This window comes from Schistocerca americana, chromosome 1 (genome assembly GCF_021461395.2).
Source record: "Schistocerca americana isolate TAMUIC-IGC-003095 chromosome 1, iqSchAmer2.1, whole genome shotgun sequence".
Classification (NCBI taxonomy): domain Eukaryota; kingdom Metazoa; phylum Arthropoda; class Insecta; order Orthoptera; family Acrididae; genus Schistocerca; species Schistocerca americana.
The window spans coordinates 656383871-656404801 of record NC_060119.1 but is presented as its reverse complement, the minus strand read 5'-3'; the positions used below and the strand labels follow the sequence as shown (position 1 = coordinate 656404801).

At 44.3% G+C, this 20931-nt stretch overlaps 1 protein-coding gene and 1 pseudogene across 1 annotated transcript in view; one reads left to right on the top strand and one right to left on the bottom strand.

Annotated features, from left to right (window-relative positions):
- The window catches only part of LOC124608284 (phosphatase and actin regulator 2-like), a 261644-nt gene that overhangs the window by 54219 nt on the left and 186494 nt on the right, over positions 1-20931 (bottom strand). The gene's annotated exons all lie outside the window — the stretch shown is intronic.
- LOC124556524 lies at positions 3234-3351 on the top strand (annotated as a pseudogene).

Genomic DNA, 20931 nt, shown 5'->3' with positions numbered 1-20931 from the left:
TGAAAAGGTTTCCAACGTGATTATGGCCGCCCAACGAGAATTAACAGACTGTGAACGCAGAAGTTGGGCCTAGACACATGGGACATTCCAGTTCGGAACTCGTTAGGGAATTCAAAATTCCAAGATCCTCAGTGTCAAAAGGTATGTCGAGAATAGCACATTTCAGGCATTACCTCTCACCACGGACAACGCAGTGGCCGACGGCTTTCACTTAACGACCGAAAGCAACAGCTTTTGGGTACAGTTGTCAGTGCCAACAGATAAGCAACACTGCTAACAGACAAGCAACACTGCATGAAATAACCGCAGAAATCAATTTGGGAAGTATGACGAACGTATCCATTAGGACAGTGCGGCGAGATCTGGCGTTAACGGGCTATGGCAGCACAAGCCGAAGCGAGTGTCTTTGCTAACAGCGCGACATCGCCTGCAACACCTCTCGTGGGGTCGTGACCGTATCGGTTGGACGCTAGACGACTGGAAGACCGTGACCTGATCAGAAGAGTCCCGATTTCAGCTGGTGACAGCTGATGGTGTGGGTCGAGTGTGATGCAGACCCCAAGAAGCAATGGACGCAAGATGTCAGCAAGGTACTATACAAGCCGGTGGTGGCTCCATAATTTTGTGTGCTGTGTTTACATGGAAGAGACTGTGTGTAGTTCAACTGAACCGATAAACGGCTGGAAATGGTTATGGTCGGCTATTGGAAGACAATCTGCAGCCATTCGCAGCCTTCTTGTTTCCAAACAGCGATGTTATGCAAGAGATGAAGCGTATAACATGGAACCATGCAGAGGATGCACTGGGACATGGTTGCAGCCTATTGACTCAGGTTATTCAGTATGTTCATCGAATAAGCAGTAAACGAAACTAAGGAGAAATTAGGAATGGGAGTTAAAGTTCAATGAGAGGAAATGAAACTTTGTTCGCCAGTGATATTGTAATATTGACAGAGAGGATAAAGCACTTGAAAGAACGGCTGAACGGAAAGAATAGATCTTATAATTAAATTTTTCTCTAGACATTTAAGTCTCATTTTTATCTACGATAATGATGGAGGCTGAATAAATGAATTAAAATTTGTGCTACGTCCGTGCAGCAATGTTAGTCACATTGCTGCGGAGGTGTAATTGTAAGTATTTCTGTCTAGTAAGCAAGGAGACCCGAGTTCAAGTCCTGACCATGGCACAAGTTTTACTTCATTTATTCAGCTTCCATCATTATCGGCACGAATAGAATTTTCAAAGTGGTTATAAGATAATCAACATCTATAAAAGTAAAGCAAGGGTAACTGAAAGTAGCGGAATTAAAGATGATGCAACGGGAATCAGATTAGGAAATTGGACGCCAAAAGCAGAAAAGTTTTGTTATCTAGATAGCAAAATAACTGATCATAGCAGATGTGAGGAAATATAAACTCCAGCCTGCCAAAAAAAAAAAAAAAAAAACTTTTAGGAAAAAGACAACTATGTTAGCATCGAATACAATTTAACTGTTAGGTAACCTTTTCCGAAGGTATTTGGTGCAATGCCTTGTACGGAAGTAAAATATGTATGACAAACAGTTCAGAAAGAAGAGAACAGCCGTTTTTGAAATGTGGTGCTACAGAAGAAAGTTGATGATTAGATGGCTAGTCAAGTAATGATCCTTTTTTTTGTCACCAGTCTTCTGAGTGCTTGCTTTGATGCGGCTCCTACGAATTCCTCTCCAGTACCAACCTCTTCATCTCAGAATAGCCCTTGCACTCAGTGCTCTGAATTATTTGCTTGATATATTCCAGTCTCTGTCTGTTCCTACAGGTTTTCCTGTCTGCAGCTCCCTCAAGTATTAAAGAAGTTATTTCTTGATTCCTTAACACGTTTGGTATCATCCTGTCCCTTCTTCCTGTCAATGTTTTCCACATGATCCCTTCGTCGCCGATTCTACAAATAACTTTCTCAATTCTTGTCAGTCCACTTAATTTTCTACATCTTTCTACACCATCATATCTCAAACGCTTCGATTATCTTTTGCTCGAGTTTTCCTAAAGGCCATGACTGTCTTCCAGATACGTAATGTTGTGGTCCATACGGACATTATAAGAAATTTCCTCGACAAATTAAGGGCACTGTTTGATACTGCCAGACCCCTTTTGACCAAGAACGCTCTCTCTGCCTGAGTTAGTCTGTTAGTCTTCTTCTTGCTCCGTCCGTAGTGGGTTCATTTTGCTGCCAAGGTGGCAGCATTCCTTCACTTCATCTACTTCGTGGTCATCACTTTCGATGTTAAGTTTATCTCTTATCTCGTATCTGTTACTCCTCCTTAGTATGTCTTTCTTCGGTTTATTCTCAATCCACATTGTGTACTTTTACACTCTTTATTCCATTCAATAGGCGCTGCAAATCCATCCTCACTCTGACTGGGCATGGCAATGTGATCAGTGAATCTATTCAGTTATCACTGATACCCTTTCACCCTGAACCTCTCTTTTGTTTCCAGGAGAAAACTCGGTAGAAACGATATCAATAATGAAGATTCGGAGGTGGTATTGCTATTTTCAGTGCAAGTGAGGAAAAACTGCAGGACGTGTTGAACAGAATAAAGAGATACCGAACCCAATTCGGTAGAAAAGAAACTTAAGGCGCAAATTGACTAAAAGAAGGAATCCGTTAATAGGACACATCCTACGGCATCAAGGAATCTTCAATTTAGAAAAAGAGAAAAGTGTTGGGGCAAAAATTGTAGAGAGGAAGCAAGGGTTTATTACAATAAGCAGGCTAGAATGAACGCAGGGTGGAGTACATTTGCTGACAAGGGCCCTATGGACTTTTCCTCACCGATTTGATTCATATTGACAGGATGTGCAGGGCACGGCTAGGACTTCAACATATGGAAACAGGAAGACGCAACAGGTGTCGAGAAAATCGAGTATGCAAATTTTACATGTGCTAAGATAGTCTGTATGGTCGCTAGCATTCAAGAATTCCGCAGTCTAGAGAGTAAGCCCTTAGTTTCAAAAGCGCGAGATCCCTGGAGCGAATCTCCCTCCTGGAACTTTATTTTTTCATTCCACGTAGTTCTTACAACAGATTTATCGTGAATAAGCCGATTCGCTAATCATTTTCATAATCTTTCTCCTGAAAACAGGAGAAACAAGTTTTCAGAAGGAGATTGGAAATACAAGAAGGATACAAAAGAACTGTCAACCAAATCAGCATAGTCATTTTATTTACATTATTGTATCTACATTTGTGGCCAACGGCCTTGCCGCAGTGGTAACACCGGTTCCCGTCAGATCACCGAAGTTAAACGCTGTCGGGCTGGGTTAGCATCTGGATGGGAGACCATCCGGTCTGCCGAGCGCTGTTGGCAAGCGGGGTGCACTCAGTCCTTGTGACGCAAACTGAGGAGCTGCTTGATTGAGAAGTAGCGGCTCCGGTCTCGGAAACTGACACACGGCTGGGAGAGCGGTGTGCTGACCACATGTCCCTCCGTATCTGCATCCAGTGAGGCCTGTCAGCTGAGGATGACTCGGCGACCGGTCGGTGCCGTTGGGCCTTCAAGGCCTGTTCGGGAGAGTTTAGTTTTAGTGTATCTACATTTGCGACAAATAGTATTACGTAACCTATGGAGCACTGCACGGATTAGAATGACACTGATCAAGAAACATGGGAAACAATGATTATTGCAAAGTACAGTATGGCAGTTGTCTGTTCGTATAATTAATTCGCTTCGATGGTCAATAAATCCATAACTTTCAGTGTGGATGCACACTTCGTTCAACCTCCGGCAGGAATGCAAAAATTAGCGAGCATGGAGGACTTGGGCTAGGACTACGGGCAGGAGGCGCTAGGTGGGAATGGTGGCCCGCCGAGATAGTCCGCGCATTTGCGACAAACACTGTGTCCGGATGGCGCAGTGGTTAACGCAGCTGCCTAGTAACAAGAAGATCCCGGGTTCGAGTCCCAGTCCGGCACACATTTTCACTTATCACCGCCGCTTTCCGCACAAACTCCTGATGCAGCTGATCTCATCAGTTTCTTCCCTTTCTCTTCTTCCTCCCCCCCCCCCCCCCCTCCAACTTGAACTACATAATATGTAAGTAGGCTGTTTAGGTTTTCTTATTGGTAACGCCACGTAGCGCTCTGTATGAAAATCACTGGCTGTGCTGTGTGCAGTCTGTGGCTAGTTTGCATTGTTGTCTGCCATTGTAGTGTTGGGAAGCTGGATGTTAACAGCGCGTAGCGTTGCGCAGTTGGAGGTGAGCCGCCAGCAGTGGTGGATGTGGGGAGTGAGATGGCGGAGTTTTGGACAGAGACAGTAAATTTGTAAGACTGGATGCCATGAACTGATATAGATATTATGACTTTTGAACACTATTGAGGTAAATACATTGTTTGTTCTCTAACAAAATCTTTCATTTGCTAACCATGCCTAACAGTAGTTAGTGCCTTCCGTAGTTTGAATCTTTTATTTAGCTGGCAGTAGTGGCGCTCGCTGTATTGCAGTAGTTCGAGTAACGAAGATTTTTGTGAGGTAAGTGATTTGTGAAAGGTATAGGTTAATGTTAGTCAGGGCCATTCTTTTGTAGGGATTTTTGAAAGTCAGATTGCGTTGCGCCAAAAAATATTGTGTGTCAGTTTAAGCACAGTCATGTATAATTGTTCTAAGGGGACGTTTCATAAATACAGTATTTGTAATTAACGCCGACTTATTGCATTTGCACTGTTTTTTCAGTGTGTCTATTACGAAACAAACTTGATTTACATTCGCAAACGGTAATAGGTCATCACACAATTTCGTGGCGTACCACACATATCCGTTGTTAGATCTGAGTGAAAAAAAAATACCGATAGCGAGACTCGACCCGCAGACCTCGTACTTACGGAACTTAGTGCTTACTCGTTCGGCTCTGGAATCTTTGAATACTAGCGACCATACGAAGTATATATGAACACCTAAAATGTTCAAACTCGATTTTCTCGGAAACGGTTGAGACTTGTGTCTTTCTGTTTACATCCATTGAAGTCTTAGTTGCTCCCTACACAGCCTGTCAATATGAACTAAATTTGTGAATGGATGTTCGCACGGTCCACTCGTGAGATGACAAGATTCGCACAGGATGAGCAAGCTTGGAGAGCTGCATGAGACGTGTCCGATGACTACCACGAGAACGACGCAGCCTGGCACATTGCATCAATCGGACTTTGGAGACGTGGTGGGCCTCGCGGTGACAGGACGCAGAGTCAGCTGGGGGCTGTCGCCATTCCGATGGCGCGGCACGCAACGGCGGCCGTGAATAAGCGGCGGCGGCGGCGTGGGCGCTATTCTAGGAGCTGTGACGGCGCGCTCCGCTCGCGAAGTGGCTGCCTATTACGGAACGCAGCAGCCGAAGACGCACCGGTTGCGCCCACCTGCCGTCCGCCAAACCACCCACCCACTGTCCTGTTCACGCAGTTCCCGTGTAATGGCCGTTTTCACCGAAGAGCACAGATAGCTAAAACACTGCAAGCCAACAATACGGTGCGCCCACTTCTTCTCTCTAGAACTTTCGCCATGAACGTACAGTATAGAGTGATACAGTAAGAGAGCAAGATTTGAATTGTTAATAAAACAGTGTTTTCTGCAGCAAAGCATTGTAATGTTATCGATTTATAACGGACACGGCAGGGAATTATGTTTGGAAGAATACATACGGTATATAGCGGTCACGGCCGTGCCTAAATTCGAAACAGTGGTTTTGCATAACTGCCGTGGTATTTCGTCGATATAGCGTTTCAATTTCGGTCTTTAATGATTAGGTGGTCATGGGCTTGTTAATGTCAACCGGAGACTTCAAAGTGTCTACAGGTGTTAAATTGCAAGATTCTGGACATCAAAACGGGATATGACAGGAATCTTCGCTGTGGACGGTCTGTTGGCAGAAATCGTTTAGTCAATTGGATTTTGTAATCAAGGAGATGCAAATATTTACTTAGAACGCGGTGACCAGTGCCTTATGAAATTTCCACTTAATAAACACGCTGACGAATCGAGGCTCCTGGACTTATGGCCACATTCTCCCGAACTGCCGTGATGTTTGTTTCTAAACGACCATTACGAGGTCATGTCGCGTGTTTTACATCAACAACTGAACCATTACTTCCGAATTTTTCGATTATTCTTTTTATAGCTGATGGAATTGAAACTTTGCTTCTACCGAAAACTGGACGCACTTTACGAATCGTAGCTATGAATTTTCCATCACTTCATAGTAACGTTTAGCAGTAACTATGACCGAGCGGGGTGGCGCAGTGGTTAAACACTGGACTCGCATTCGGGAGGACGACGGTTCAATCCCGCGTCCGGCCATCCTGATTTAGGTTTTCCGTGATTTCCCTAAATCACTCCAGGCAAATGCCGGGATGGTTCCTCTGAAAGGGCACGGCCGACTTCCTTCCCAATCCTTCCCTAATCCGATGAGACCGATGACCACGCTGTCTGGTCTCCTTCCCCAAACCAACCAACCAACCAGTAACTATGTGTTGTTGTATGGTGTAACGCTCCATGTTTACTAACTGCTACTGGCCCTATCAACCTGTCACGACATATCGAATCATAACACTCAAAATGGCGCACAAATTGCGCTCTTATTGCAACACACGCGTTATTCCTGTACTTTCTGAAGACGCACGCTGATGGCAGCTCGCTGAATCGATACAAATCGGTGGCACTCGACCGGCACAGACAACTTTCCCTCTCTATCCGTTCTAGCCTCACTTCGGTAGCAGACAGCACTGAATCGAGCTCGTCATATGCTTTTGTATAAGAAAACAGACATGGCACGTGGAGGTAACGACACACGAAAGAAAACACAACACAGCGAATATAACAGAATGCCAACGAACATTACATGGTGTGCTGGGGCTAAATTTGACAGTGAATCGAAATAAGTGAATCACCATCATAAACTAAAGGCTATTCCTTGTCGATTTAGCCACGTCCTTCTCTCCACTGTCATCCTCTTCAATTCTTTATACGATTTTACCCCATATCTTCTTTGATGTTATTAAAATACGTTGCTATTGGCCTGCCTCTTGTTTTTTCCCTAAAACTTAATACATTCTTCAGGAACTGGTTGTGTCTGATTATGTGCCCTATCATTTTTGATTTTCTTCTTCCTATATAATTTAGCAGCGTTCTGTTCTCATTCACTTCTCTTAAGACTTGTTCATTACTTTTTCTATCTACCCAGCTTGTTTTCGTCATTCTTCTCCATATCCACATTTCCATTGCTTCCAGTCTCTTTTTCTCTGCCTTTCCCAGAGTCCACGCTTCACATCCGTATGTTAAGACACTCCAGGCAAAAGTTTTGGCAAACTTTTTCCTACGTTCTAGGCTTATATGATTGTCTGTTAGTAAATTCCTTTTATTTTGGAAAGCTTGCTTTGCCAAGGTTATTCTTCTTTTTATATCTGTGATACATTTATTGTCGTCTGTGATTGTGCTCCCCAAATAATAGAAGTTCTCAACCTGCTCTAGAACATCATCTTCTAGTTTAATATGTTAAACATAACAAAAAAATCGAAACAAAATTGAGACAAACCTAGGAGAAGACGAATTTGGTTTCAGATCCGGAAAAGGAACTAGAGAGGCAATACTACCTCTGAGGATGGTATTAGAAAGACGAATTGGAGTTAATAGGAAAACATACTTGACCTTTATAGAATAGCTGTCCAAAATCGACACTGGCTCGCAAATTTTGTCGATCCTGCCATTCCCATCAACAACCGCGTCATATATCTCCCTGGAGAGCGGGATTAGCGCAGTGGATTTCGAATTTTTGAAACATTCTCGCATATTCAGGACGATACCACCCACATGAATACCCAATTACATTTCGGAATAAGCATACGCCGCGGAAGTCTAAAATCACACGCTGAATTTTTACACGTCGATGTTAAGGAAAACGCCCCTGTAAGGTATAAGGTCATGAATGTGTGACGGTATGAGCCTTTTTGCGCAGGTGAATCTACTGTTAGTCCATCTTCAACATAATGTATTAACAATTAACGCAATTTGCCTGCGTGACGGTTATGAATCCAGCTGATTGAATATCCCCAATCACACTCTTCACTACAATTAGTCACAGCTCGTGATTGACCACATCATTGAACTAACAGGATAATTTTCAGGATACACTGTAAGACATAAACAAATGATCCACCACGAAGTAATTATCCAATAGGAACGGAAATCGGTAAAAGTGCCGTACGTGTACAGAGAAAAAAATTATTACAACTTCAGAAAAATTGGTTGATTTATTCAAGAGAAAGAGATTCATAACTTGAGCAACTCAATAGCGCGTTGGTCCACGTCTGTCCCTTATGCAAGCATTTATCGGGCTTGGTATTGATTGGTGGAGTTGTTGGATGTCCTCCTGGGGGATATCGCGCCAAATTCAATTGAGGCGTTGGATCGTCAAAATCCCGAGATGGTTGGAGGGCCCCGCCCATAATGCTTCAAACGTTCTCAGTTGGGGTGAGATCTGGCGATCTTCATGGCCAAGGCAGGGTTTGGCAAGCACGAAGATAAACTCTCCCCGTTGCGGGCGGTCGTTATCTTGCTCAAATGTAAGCACAGGAGGCTTTCCATGAAAGGCAACCAAATGGAGCGTAGAATGTCGTCGACGTACCGCTGCGCTGTAAGGCTGCCGCGAATGACAACCAAAGGAGTCCTGCTACGAAATGAAGTGGCACCACAGACCATCACTCCTGGTTGTCGGACCTTATGGCGGGCGACAGCCAGGGTGGCATCCAACCATTATCCATGGGACCTCCAGAAACATTTTCGGACTGGAATCTCATTGACTGGAGTAGAATTGTCCTCAGTGATGAGTCCCGCTTCGAACTGAGCCTCGAAAAGACGTGTCTGGAGATGCGCCGAACAGCGGTGGCATACCAACCTGACTGTTGCCCGCCATACGGCCCAATAACCGGGAGTGATAGTCTGGGGTGCCATTTCATTTCATAACAGGATCCCTTTGGTTCTCATCCACGGCACTCTTACAGCACAGCGGTACATCGACGGTATTCTAAGCCCCTTTTGTTGCCGTTCATGGAAAGCCACCCTACGGTTACAAGTGAGCAAGATAATGCCCGCGCGCATAAGCCGAGAGTTTCTACTGCTTATCTTCGTGCTTGCCAAACCCTGCCTTGGCCAGGAAGGTAGCCGGATGTCTCCCAAACGGGGAAAGTTTGGAGCATTATGGGGAGGACAGTCGAACCACCTCGGGATTTTGACGATCTAACGCGCCAACTGGACCGAATTTGACACGGTATACCTCCGCAGGACGTCCAAGAACTCCATTAATCAGTGCCAAGCCGAGTAACTGTTTGCATAAGGACCAGAGATGGGCCAACGCGTTATTAACTCGCTCTGTTTGTGAAGCTCTTTCTCCTGAACAAAACATCCAATTTTCCTGAATTTGTGAACTTTTTTTTTTTTTTTAAATGTGTATGTTCGAAACATTACTTCCTCACTGTTTTGCAGAAAGTTGATGTCCATAATGATAGTGTCGGCAGGGCGACAAGCTGTTGCCGGCCGGTGTGGCCGAGCGTTTCTAGGCGCTACAGTCTGGAACCGCGCGACCACTACGGTCGCAGGTTCGAATCCTGCCTCGGGCATGGATGTGTGTGATGTCCTTAGGTTAGTTAGGTTTAAGTAGTTCTAAGTGTAGTGGACTGATGACCTCAGATGTTAAGTCCCATAGTGCTCAGAGCCATTTGAACAAGCTGTTAATAGACGAATCGCAGATGCTAAATGGTCCCCATAAATATTTCTAGATTCGTCATCACCACTCGTATTTTTGCCACAGAACTGCAGTTGTCCACCAAAGTGAAGGCTGTCTTTCAAAGAGCGCCGATAACAATGTTCGGCACGGAATTTCGCATCATTTCTGGTGGCCAGGTTGTGAACAGCATGAAACAGCTGTTAGTGGCCGCCACTTTGTACGTCACTCCCACTGTCGAAACGACTGCGTCAGAGGGATCGCCGAAGACTCTGTCTGTAATTCCAGTTGGCAACAGCAGCAAACTGCTATAGCCGAGCGAGGTTAAAACAATCGGACTCTCATTAGGAAACGACGCGGTTCCAGCTTCCATCCGATGTATGTTTCCTACTTTTCACGTACACCACAGCAATTGAATGTCAGGATGGTTTCTACAACAAGGCCACCTTCTTCATCCTTGGCCACATGCAGTAATCTCGCGTCTACCATGACGTTAATGTTAAAGAGCTGTGATAAACAGATTTTTCTACTTCTTTCCTTTCTAACAAATTCAAGTAAACGCCGAGTGAGATGCGTATACACGATAAAACTACAGTTTCATTTTTTTGCAAATCTACTGGGGCATCAAATTCAGGAATGTTAGGGTATAAGGTGCAGACGATAACGAGGATAATAATGAAAGACCCCAGGCAAGGAGTGGGGAATGAAAAGCCGTATTATTATCAAAGGAATCATACCATTATTTGTCCTAAGCGATTTAGGAAAAATTCGGTAAACCTAACTCATTGTCTTATCATTGGGCCACCGCCCTTGGTACTGAAGCCAGCCGAGCGGATCATGTGCCACCACAAAGGAAAAGCCGTATTCTTATCAAAGGAACCATACCATTATTTGTCCCAAGCGAATTAGGAAAACCTCGGTGCTGTCCCGAAGTACGAAAATAAAGCAGAATTTTAAAAAATGAGAACCCTCAATCCCTAGCCCTTCTCACTACGGGAATTACGATGATTACCAAGTGCGGAAGACATAAAACCTATGGAGCAGGCAGAATAAACAAGCGCTGCTTCTGGCGTTGCCTACACGAGTGTTGCTCCTGAAAAGAGGCACAGCCAGAATCGCGGCAAACGATAATTAAGGAAAATCCTACGAAATTCGCCTGCACCTTAAAGAAACTTGATCCGATAGTGACAGTGACAAGGCAAGGGAGACGCCACGGAGTGTACTCTAGTACAGAGGGTCGCTCCTCCTGCAGTACAGCCGCGAATGAGAGAAGAATAGGAGCCAACTGTGTTGTTGCCAACTAGGCTCTACCCTTCACCGTGCACTAAATAGAGACCACCGGGACAGGTTTATTTTCTTTTGACACGATTTAGAGGGTGCTCGCACGGACTGGAAAAGATGTGGGCGACGAATTGGCCGCTGTCTTTCGCGAAAAACTGTTGTCGCTACATTCGTCTCTGGTAGTTTAAGAATAGCACTGAAAAAAATACACGCCCACTACCAGGAATTGAGCTAACAACTGTGATCGGTCGATGTAACCCACTAACGAAAGAGTGTAAGCGTAATTAAGTTATCAGTGGGCTTCCACCAATGAGACACCAGTTGCAGCGTAGGGCCCATCTCGTCTTTCTTTAGCATGCACAGACGGATTTCGTTCCGATACGTTCTCATGGTTATGCGAATATCTTCAACATTCTCAATAAATAATATGCTCGCGTAACTTACTAATCAAGCACGAATAATTCACCCACTGCTGTGCAGAAACACAAGGACAGCACGCTTGCATTTCACACATTTCTACTGCCAAAAAATACTCTAGCGATTTAAAATGCACCAATCTCAGGACGAAACTTACAACAGGATATATATGAGTATTTCGCTACATGCCAGCCGTTTAGAATGTAGTATACGCAGCGTTTCTGGAAAAGCATACAAATTTTAAATATAGAAATTGCAATACTCCTCTAAAAATTTTAACACGTGAAACTTCGAGCGTCTGGAATGCCAATTTAAGCATGTATGGGGTTGGAAATAATCTGTCACCTTTCCAAATCGTTGTCGCTATTATGCCAATGCAAATAATCTGTATTAATATGACATCTGCAAGAACAATGTAACGAGTTTTCACTGTTTCAGGTTATTAGTACCCTTCAGTGTGTACATCACAAGCCATTTAAGCGCTAATTGACTCTATACTAGATTGTAAATGAGTCCCATTATAAGCCAGTGACAGTGGGAGAAAATGTGCGAATTCAATAGGTTCTTTGCCGTTTCCCTCGTCCGATTTCTTACGTAATATCAGATATGTATCTTTATGCTATGGGTGATTCTCGGGTGTGCAGGGCACTGTTGTGTTTGAGTTGTTATGGATGAACATCGAACTTGGAAAACAAATGAAATGGTATAACCTTTGGTGTAACCCAAGGGAGTGTTTAGGGCCACTGCTGTTTGTAATATACACAGTTATTTTTAGATGCCTCCTGGGTTACAGAAGATGACTGTGCGAAAACTACGATATATACTGAGAACACGAACATCAATGGATGCAGCATCCCTCCAAGTGCTCAATATACATTACAGGTGCTCAATATAGGCCCCATTCGGGACATGTCAGACGTCAGGATGTGCGTACAGTTCACTGAAGTCGCCGCTGCTGCCGACGCCGCCGCCCGGAAGGGCGCAACGACAGCAAACCTCTTTGCAAATCATCCAGGCATCTTGAAATGTCATCATGGAAAAATAAATGCCTATAAAAGCAAATGTTTCCAGATAATTCATTATTACTTACCTTCATTATCAACAGTTGCAGTCTTACACTACGTCCATAAGGCAAAAGAATTAGTTACTCAAGTTAATACGAGAAAGAATAGAAAAACAAAAACACGGCAATGAGATAAGCAACCCCAGTCGACAAGCACTTAGGAGTAACTTCGAGCTTTTTGGCTACAGGCAGGTCATTCGAGTGTGTGAATATCCACACACGCTATTAGCAAGCATTTTTTAAATATTTGTCCACAAATACTTTTGATGACTGATTGCATAGGTACGTCTTGTTTCTGTAACATTAAATATATTAAGCCATCATTTCGTTGATCATTTTGAAAAGTTTAAAAGTCTAAATGGTTTGAATTTAGCATCTGTCGGCTGTATAACACAGAAGCCAAACTAGAAAAATGCGAGCAACTGAATGGAGAATTATCAGAGCAACAATACTCGTCCTCACTCGCTCAGTATGTACTGGTAACATTGAGGATAATTTGGTCGGCATGAATACTGTTCGTCAATATTTCTAGTACTGACAATACCAAAACTCTCTCCCTCGGACGTTCATTACTGACAATAATATTCAGCGTGTGAGGGGCCCTTAACTCGCTCACTTACCCACGAATTTCATCCGCGGGCCGGACTGAAACCAATCGCAGGCCGCGCGGGTTGCGCACACATGGTCTTTAGGTGGGTTACGCTGTACCGAAATGCAAGAAAACCCGCAGAGGATCGATGCTCGCTTCCGGGGCTGGTGGTTGAACCTGAACGTAAATAGATGTAACTTACTGTTCATAAACAGACGGTAGAATCTAGTACTTTTCGATTACACTACTGGCGGAAAATGTACGGAAACCGAGATTTCCGTAAAATACATGCGAGTAACAATGCAAAGCCACCTCAAGTGCAATTAGCATATAAAACAAACTTTTGGAACAGCAAATGCTACGCTAAGATTTACTGAAAGAATCTTAACAAAAATTTAATTCGCCCACGAAAGAAATGGTTACGAGTCACTCGTTCAACAGATTCCTGAATACTGTTCAACTGTCTGGAGCCGCGCGGGGTAGCCGCGCGGTCTAGGCGTCTTGTCACGGTCCGCGCGGCTTCCCCCGTCGGAGGTTCGAGTCCTCCCTCGGGCATTGGTGTGTGTGTGTTGTCCTTAGCGTAAGTTAGTTTAAGTTAGATTAAGAAGAGCGCAGGCCTAGGGATCGATGACCTCAGCAGTTGGATCCTATAAGATCTTACCACAATTTTCCAAATTCCAACAGTCTGTGACCTTACCAGAATGTAATATTACAAACTATAGGGAAGATCTAACAACGAGCGGCAAGTTTCGTCACGAATTCGTCTCATAAGCAAGATAACGCGATAGCGTTACATAGAAACTCAACAAATTCCGTTTTGAGACGCTAACAAGGGAGGCGTAGTGCACCACGGAGAAATTTACTATAACAATTTACTACTACAAGCCTCTCACGAAATCATCTCGATGAGAAAATAGGGGAAAATCGAGCTCGTACAGAGAATTGCTGACTGACGTCCTTTCAACACACTATTCGCGAATACATAGAACAGGGGAGAACGGTCCGGACTTTAATATTCCCATCCCATCTATGTACCACCGTCGGGAATTTCACAAGCCGTCATTCCATGAGCCTGCAGAGAAGTTTGGAATATAAACCATAAAACGGGGGGGAGTTCACGTGATCAGGATCTTGCCAGACAAACATTCGCAACGAAGATTTCTCCGATTATGAAGATTCAAACCACCTACCTTCGGGTTCAATGCCTGGAGATGAGTAGTGTCGGAAGTATGGGAGGGGGGGGGGGTGGAGGGGGGAGGGGCAGGGAGGGAGTCCTTATTTCCTGTTCTGGCAGGTCATTTCGACGCAGAACTGCTGCTGCCTGTAATTTGGTTCAAAACGTAACAGGATATCTTACATCAGAAGGTGTGACACGCTTCACTTTCGCGTTGTGCATGGCGTACGTTGGTGTCGTTTCAGAAGCTGGTAATTATGCAATTACTTCGGCTTATGAATATTCTAACACTAATGTATATCAGTAAATAAACTTATAGTGCACTACAATTAACTTTTAAATAATGAGTCTGAAATATTGCCAGGTTGGTCAGAAGTAACAGAAAGAATGAATTCAGGAAAGTACAAAATGGCTCTGAGCACTATGGGACTTAACATCTATGGTCATCAGTCCCCTAGAACTTAGAACTACTTAAATCTAACTAACCTAAGGACATCACACAACACCCAGCCATCACGAGGCAGAGAAAAATCCCTGACCCCGCCGGGAATCGAACCCGGGAAGGAAAAGTACACATAAAAGTGTTACAGATATACGAGTACTTCTAGCACGTAAGTGGGAACTGTTTGAGGAACGAAGACGTTCTTCAAGCGAAATTGTAGTATGAATTAGGAGAATTATTATTTTTGGATACATAAAGCATTTCTACTTCAACACGAAAGAAACGCGGCACCTCCCATTAGCGGGGAGCTACAGGATAGTTCAAGATGAATATAGCGATTATAGACGGCTATAACTATTTAACGTATAGCAAGACGTCGATAAGAATGACAGACAATGTAAAAGAGAGTTCATGATTTTATTTTACATACATTACACGTGTTCTATATGACTCCCCGTAGTCACAGCGACAATTCACTTCACGAGAAAGGCTTTGGCTGAACGCGAACAGTTTTTAACGTGGTATCCACCAATTCACCAGCTACATTTGATGTATGTATCTATATACGATGCGTTTTTTTTTTAATTTACATGTTACATACACAGATATATAGGGCTACAAATACAGTCATAAATGTTCCAAAGAATACTGAACTCTTCAGTCTTTTAGGAAAACTCCTGTGATGTGCTAGATCCTTACATAATTAGAAGGACATACTTAGAAGAACAGTAACGCATGTAAGTACCGAAATGTATATTATGTAATTTAAATTGACTTGGTTTTTACTGTAATGACTGAAAATTGGTAATTCAATAACTTCAGTTTTGTACAGGTGACAAGGGTGGCATCCATGTCGTAACTGCATTCGTATTATGTAGCTAGGGTCCGTTTACTGACTCTGTCAAACCACGGTTTCCTCGGCAGTTTCGACTGAAGACGAGCATAAAATTTTCATTTCTTTGCGTTACCGACCACTTCAGAGATCATAGGTCAAAACATTATCAAAAAAGAAAAAAAATTACTGTACTCGTGAGAAAAGTGCCCAGACGAGCTTTCGCGTGTTGAGATCCGCCGGTAAATTCTGTGTAAAGCGGAATCAGAGCTTCTGGATCGTCAGTCGTTCATTTCTTGAGACGAGGCTTGGGTCGGCCAATCACGGTATGCGAACTCACAGAAGTGCGCCATTATACATTAGAGAATCCTCTGAAGAGCTGTTTCATAATCTAAAGTCTGGTGTTTGATGGCGCAATGTCTGGTGTCGGCATCGTAACACGATCCTACACCAACCCGTTAATGCTAACCGGTATATCCAGAAACTGTTTAATCCATATGTGGACCAACTCACAGAATGGATATTTTCAGCAAGACGGAGCAACAGCTCACGCCGCCTTGACAACCTTGTCACGAGTGCCTGAGGTGTTCGGTGAAGAGACGACAATCAACAGCGGCAATGCTATCTCCTGACCACCTCGACCACATGATATCTCCCCGCTCTCCCTTGTGGTTTTCACTGTGGGTTAAACTGAAGGGTCAGGTGTACTCAAATAATCCTCAAGCATTGAAATACCTACAGCAGAAAGACTGAGAACGCTGTTACTGTTGTCCCTCAGGCAGAGCTGCTACGCGTGTCTCTCATTTGGGTAAGTTCGATTCCCGGCCGGGATGGGAACTTTCTCTGCCCGGGGACCGGGTGTCTGTGTTGTCCTCATCATTTCATCGTCATCATTATCAGCAGCATCATCATCATTTGTGACACCGGGTAGATTGGGCTGTGCGAAAATCGGACAGTGTAACAATTGGGACTTTGTACGGGCGCTGATGACCGCGCAGTTGAGCGCCCCACAAACCAAACATCATCATCATCATCACTTTGATAAATCGATCAAAACGATGTATCGACGTAACGGTGGTCATTTCCGCATCTTCTGTGACGGTGATTAACAAGGCTCAGTCCAGCGTCACACTGCGAGTTTAATTTTGCCCACCCCTGTGAAGTAGTTTAAAGCGGAATGGAAACGCAAAATCAAAGCGATCTACACGATTTCCCCAGAAGAGCTCTGAGAAGAAGTGGCGTACCTACCAACTAAGCGTCGAAACCGAACTTCGTGTTTATCGTGAGCAATCGCCTTAACCACCAACCTAACGGCGCAGGCATCCAGGCTCGACGCAAACTTTCAGTTGCCACTAAATATTTACTACACTGCAAGTTCAGCCCTTCTGAACGGTTCACACTATTATAATTTGATGTAATTGCATCTTCATTGATTCCATTCCCACTGACTGCACTCTTTTTTAAAGAATTTAAATCCACTGCCATAATGGTAAGACCATCTGGCGACGTTGTGCAGCCACAACTAATCGAGAGTCTTCCACCAATCGCTGGAGACAAAACAGCATTAAATACAGTCAGCTGGCGCAGACTGAAGTGCACAAAAAAGGCCATCTTGTTAATGGGATAGGTCATGGAAATAGTTTTCTGGGCTCGATCAATCGAGATAATTAAGAGTATTGAAATACTAATTCTGGCTCACATTATGTAGGGTAATTAAGCGGTTATGAGTGAAGCTGAAGCGACCAATATTAGCGCGCAAAGATAGTGCTGCTGAACCAGAACAAAGCGTATGGGAACACGGTCGCCCCAGAAATTTATTCAGGACGATGCTCGATACTACAGTTTCCATATTCGATATAACTGACTGGTGACTCTGAGAGCGTATGCTTGCCCAAAAACTAAATTAGACAGGAATCACACAAAACTTATTGTGTCTCAAAGGACTGATAGGTATCCGCTGGGTGTTTAAAGTAGATCACTTTGATACCAAATTAGCAAGCGTATTTCATTAGTATATGCTAATACATGTTTTTATATTATCACTACGAATTCCACCATTTTGATTCAACAATCTAAAATTGTAGTTTTGTTATTGTTCAGTTCGAAGCAGCTCTCCCCGCTAGTCTACTCTGTACAAGTCTCTCGACGTGTGCATAACTACTATAGCCGGCCGGAGTGGCAGAGCGGTTCTAGGCGCTGCAGTCTGGAACCGCGCGACTCCTTCGGTCGCAGGTTCGAATCCTGCCTTCGGCATGGATGTGTGTGACGTCCTTAGGTTAGTTAGGTTTAAGTAGTTCTAAGTTCTAGGGGACTGATGACCACAGCAGTTAAGTCCCATAAGCTCAGAGCCATTTGAACTACTACAACCTACATACATTTGCACCGGTTTCCTGTACACAAGCTTTGGTACAAATATTCTGTTCCAAGAATTACATTAGGTGAGAGGCATAAAGCTTTACGGGCAAACGAAGAGGTCGCCATGAAACCTATTTTACGAAATAAGTTTTCCTGAGAACATTCAATGTTAAACGGGAAACAATATTATACGATCACTGAAACCTTTGCAGAGGATTGGACCCAAAGTCATTTTTGTGAAGGTTAATGCAAAAGAACTGTGCCGATGCAGAATTGAACAGTGTTTACTACACAATGGGTTCGAAAAGTATAGGATGGCGATATGCACATATACGGATGGCGGTAGCATCGCTTACACGAAGTGTAAAAGGGCAGTGCACTTGGGTGATTCTTGTCAAAAGGCTTTCGATGTGATTATGCCGTACCACAGAAATTATCAGACTTTAAATAAGGAATGGAAGTTGGAGCTAGACGCATGGGACATTTCAGTTCAGAACTCGTTAGGGAATTCAATATTTCAAGATCCACAGTGTCAAGAGTGTGCCAAGAAAACCACATTTCGGGTATTATTCTCACCACAGACAATGCAGTCGCCGACAGCCTTAACCGCAGAAATCAATGTGGGACGTAAGACAAACGTATCCGTTAGGACAGTGAGGCGGAATTTGGCGTTAAAGGGTTGTGGGACCAGAATACCGACGCGAGTGCCTTTGCCAACAGCACGACATCGCCTGCAGCGCCTCTCCTGAGGTCGTGACCATATCGGTTGGAGGCTAGACGACTGGAGAACCGCGTTCTCGTCAGATGAGTCCCGATTTCAGCTGGTAAGCACTGACTGTAAGGTTCGAGTGTGGCGGAGACACACGAAGGCATGGTCGCAAGTTGTCAACGTGGCATTGTGCAAGTTGGTGGTGGCTCCGTATTGGTTGGATTCAAAGCCACTTTTGTGAAGGTTGATGAGTGAAAACTGTGCCAGTTTAGAGTACATGGAATGTACTAGGTCCTCTGGTCCAACTACAGTCAATGACTGGAAATGCTTATGTTCCTCTACTTGGAGACCATTTGCAGCCATTCATCGACTTCACGTTACCAAATAATGATGCATCACGACACCGGGCGACAACTGTTCGCGATTGGTTTGAAGAACACTCTGGATAATTCGAGCGCATGAGTTGGCCACCCAAATCACCCGACACGAATTCCATCGAACACTTATGGGACATAAGTGCACAAAAGCCTGCACTGGCAACACTTTCGCAGTTATGAGAGGCTATAGAGGCAGCATGGCTCAATATTTCTGCAGGGAACTTTGAGTCGATGCAACGTCGAGTTCCTGTACTAAGCCCGCCAAAAAGAGGTCCGATACGATATTACAAGGTATCCCATGACTTCTGTGTACGTACGATAAATGAATCACTAAACGTTATAACAATGTTTTGATTTAGGTCTATTCTGTTCAAAACTTTAATACTATTATGCATTTGTGTCCATTTTCTCCAGACGTGGTAACTTAGTAATAATGTGTACTTAATTTCGTTTAATGCTTATATCCATTCACTATGCCATTAAATTCTTTTTTGTAACAAAAATGAATTTTCATTTACACGATACAATTTCATATCCCAAGCCCTCCAAAAATTTACATCCAATGTGGTTTCGAAATAATTCCCTAATAAAGTCACTTGCTTTTCGTTTCCCAACTCGAAAAGTGAGTTCTTGGGAAGAAATTTTATCCAATGAAAGGACGTCGCATTCTTTGTTCAGTGTCAAGGCTAAATCGTCCTGTGCCAAGGGCAGTGGCCAAACCGCGAAGCCTCGCGCGAAATGCGCGGTAAATAAGGAGGCTGCATTCCCGGAGAGGGCAAAAAGAAAACAGCGTTGTTTGGGAGGTGCCAGGTGGGCCGTCGTATTTCGGGAGCCGCGCGGCGCGCGTTCGCGGCCGCGTCGCAAGGTCCCACCCGCACGCCCCGCGCCACCGGGCCGCACCTCCAGGCCAGCGCTCTACCTCTACCCCTGCTTGCACGCGCTGCCGCTGAATCACCTCCGCTATTTATCGCCTCCGCCGCTCATCCACCTGCCGCCGACGCCTTACTTGTACACCGCGCACCTGCTGCGAGCAGCGCTGTCTAATTCCCGATCGATTCCTGTTAATGTCCATTTACTTCGTGCAAAGCTGCCCTCTGCAGAACTGCCAAAGCTGTGCACCTTCCTGTTCCCTCGACCCTCTGAAAGTACATTTCTGACATTTTCCTGTACAGATTTTTAAAAAATGTATTCATCCTCAAAGCTATTTCGATGTTTGCGTAAGCGTGTCTTAGCCCATAATTTTGAAAAATTCTTCAAAATATGTAAATGGGATGCTGTGTCAACGCTCTTCATCAGCTCTTTCACCAGAAACTTGGAATCAGTTATTTCGTTAATTCCATCCGCTGTATCAACTTGCTGACTTGACCCCAAAATCAGCTGCACATTTTTCAAGGTACGATAGCGAGCTTTTATTTAAGGCGTTTCCAGACAGGAAATGGTGTGGTTATTTGCGTTCTCTTTTCCATTTCATTTGTTATCCTACCAAATACGTTGAAACGCTCCAGCTCGAACAGTTTCTCCTTATGAAGGTTTACGCAGCGACCTCGATGCTGGCACTTCGCTGGCCGGGTTCGACATTGTGGTAACAAATTCACCAATTATCGGAGCATTTAACTTGCAACAACGCTTCTCACCTGGCCGAGGTTCGCTCTGATAGATGCACTTGAACGATACGTCCATTTGGGTACGGTTGGCAGGCATAGGGAAACAGACTGTCCAGTGAACGAACGAGGTGGCGCAGCGGTTAGCACACTGGACTCGCATTCGGGAGGACGACGATTCAAACCAGCCTGCGGCCATCCTGATTTAGATTTTCTGTGATTTCCCTAAATCGCTTGAGGCAAACACCGGGATGGTTCCTCGCTGTTTGGCCCTTCCCCCAATCAACCAACCAACTGTACAGTGAAGTTTGATGCAAGAACTATAACGCTTAAGCACAAAGAG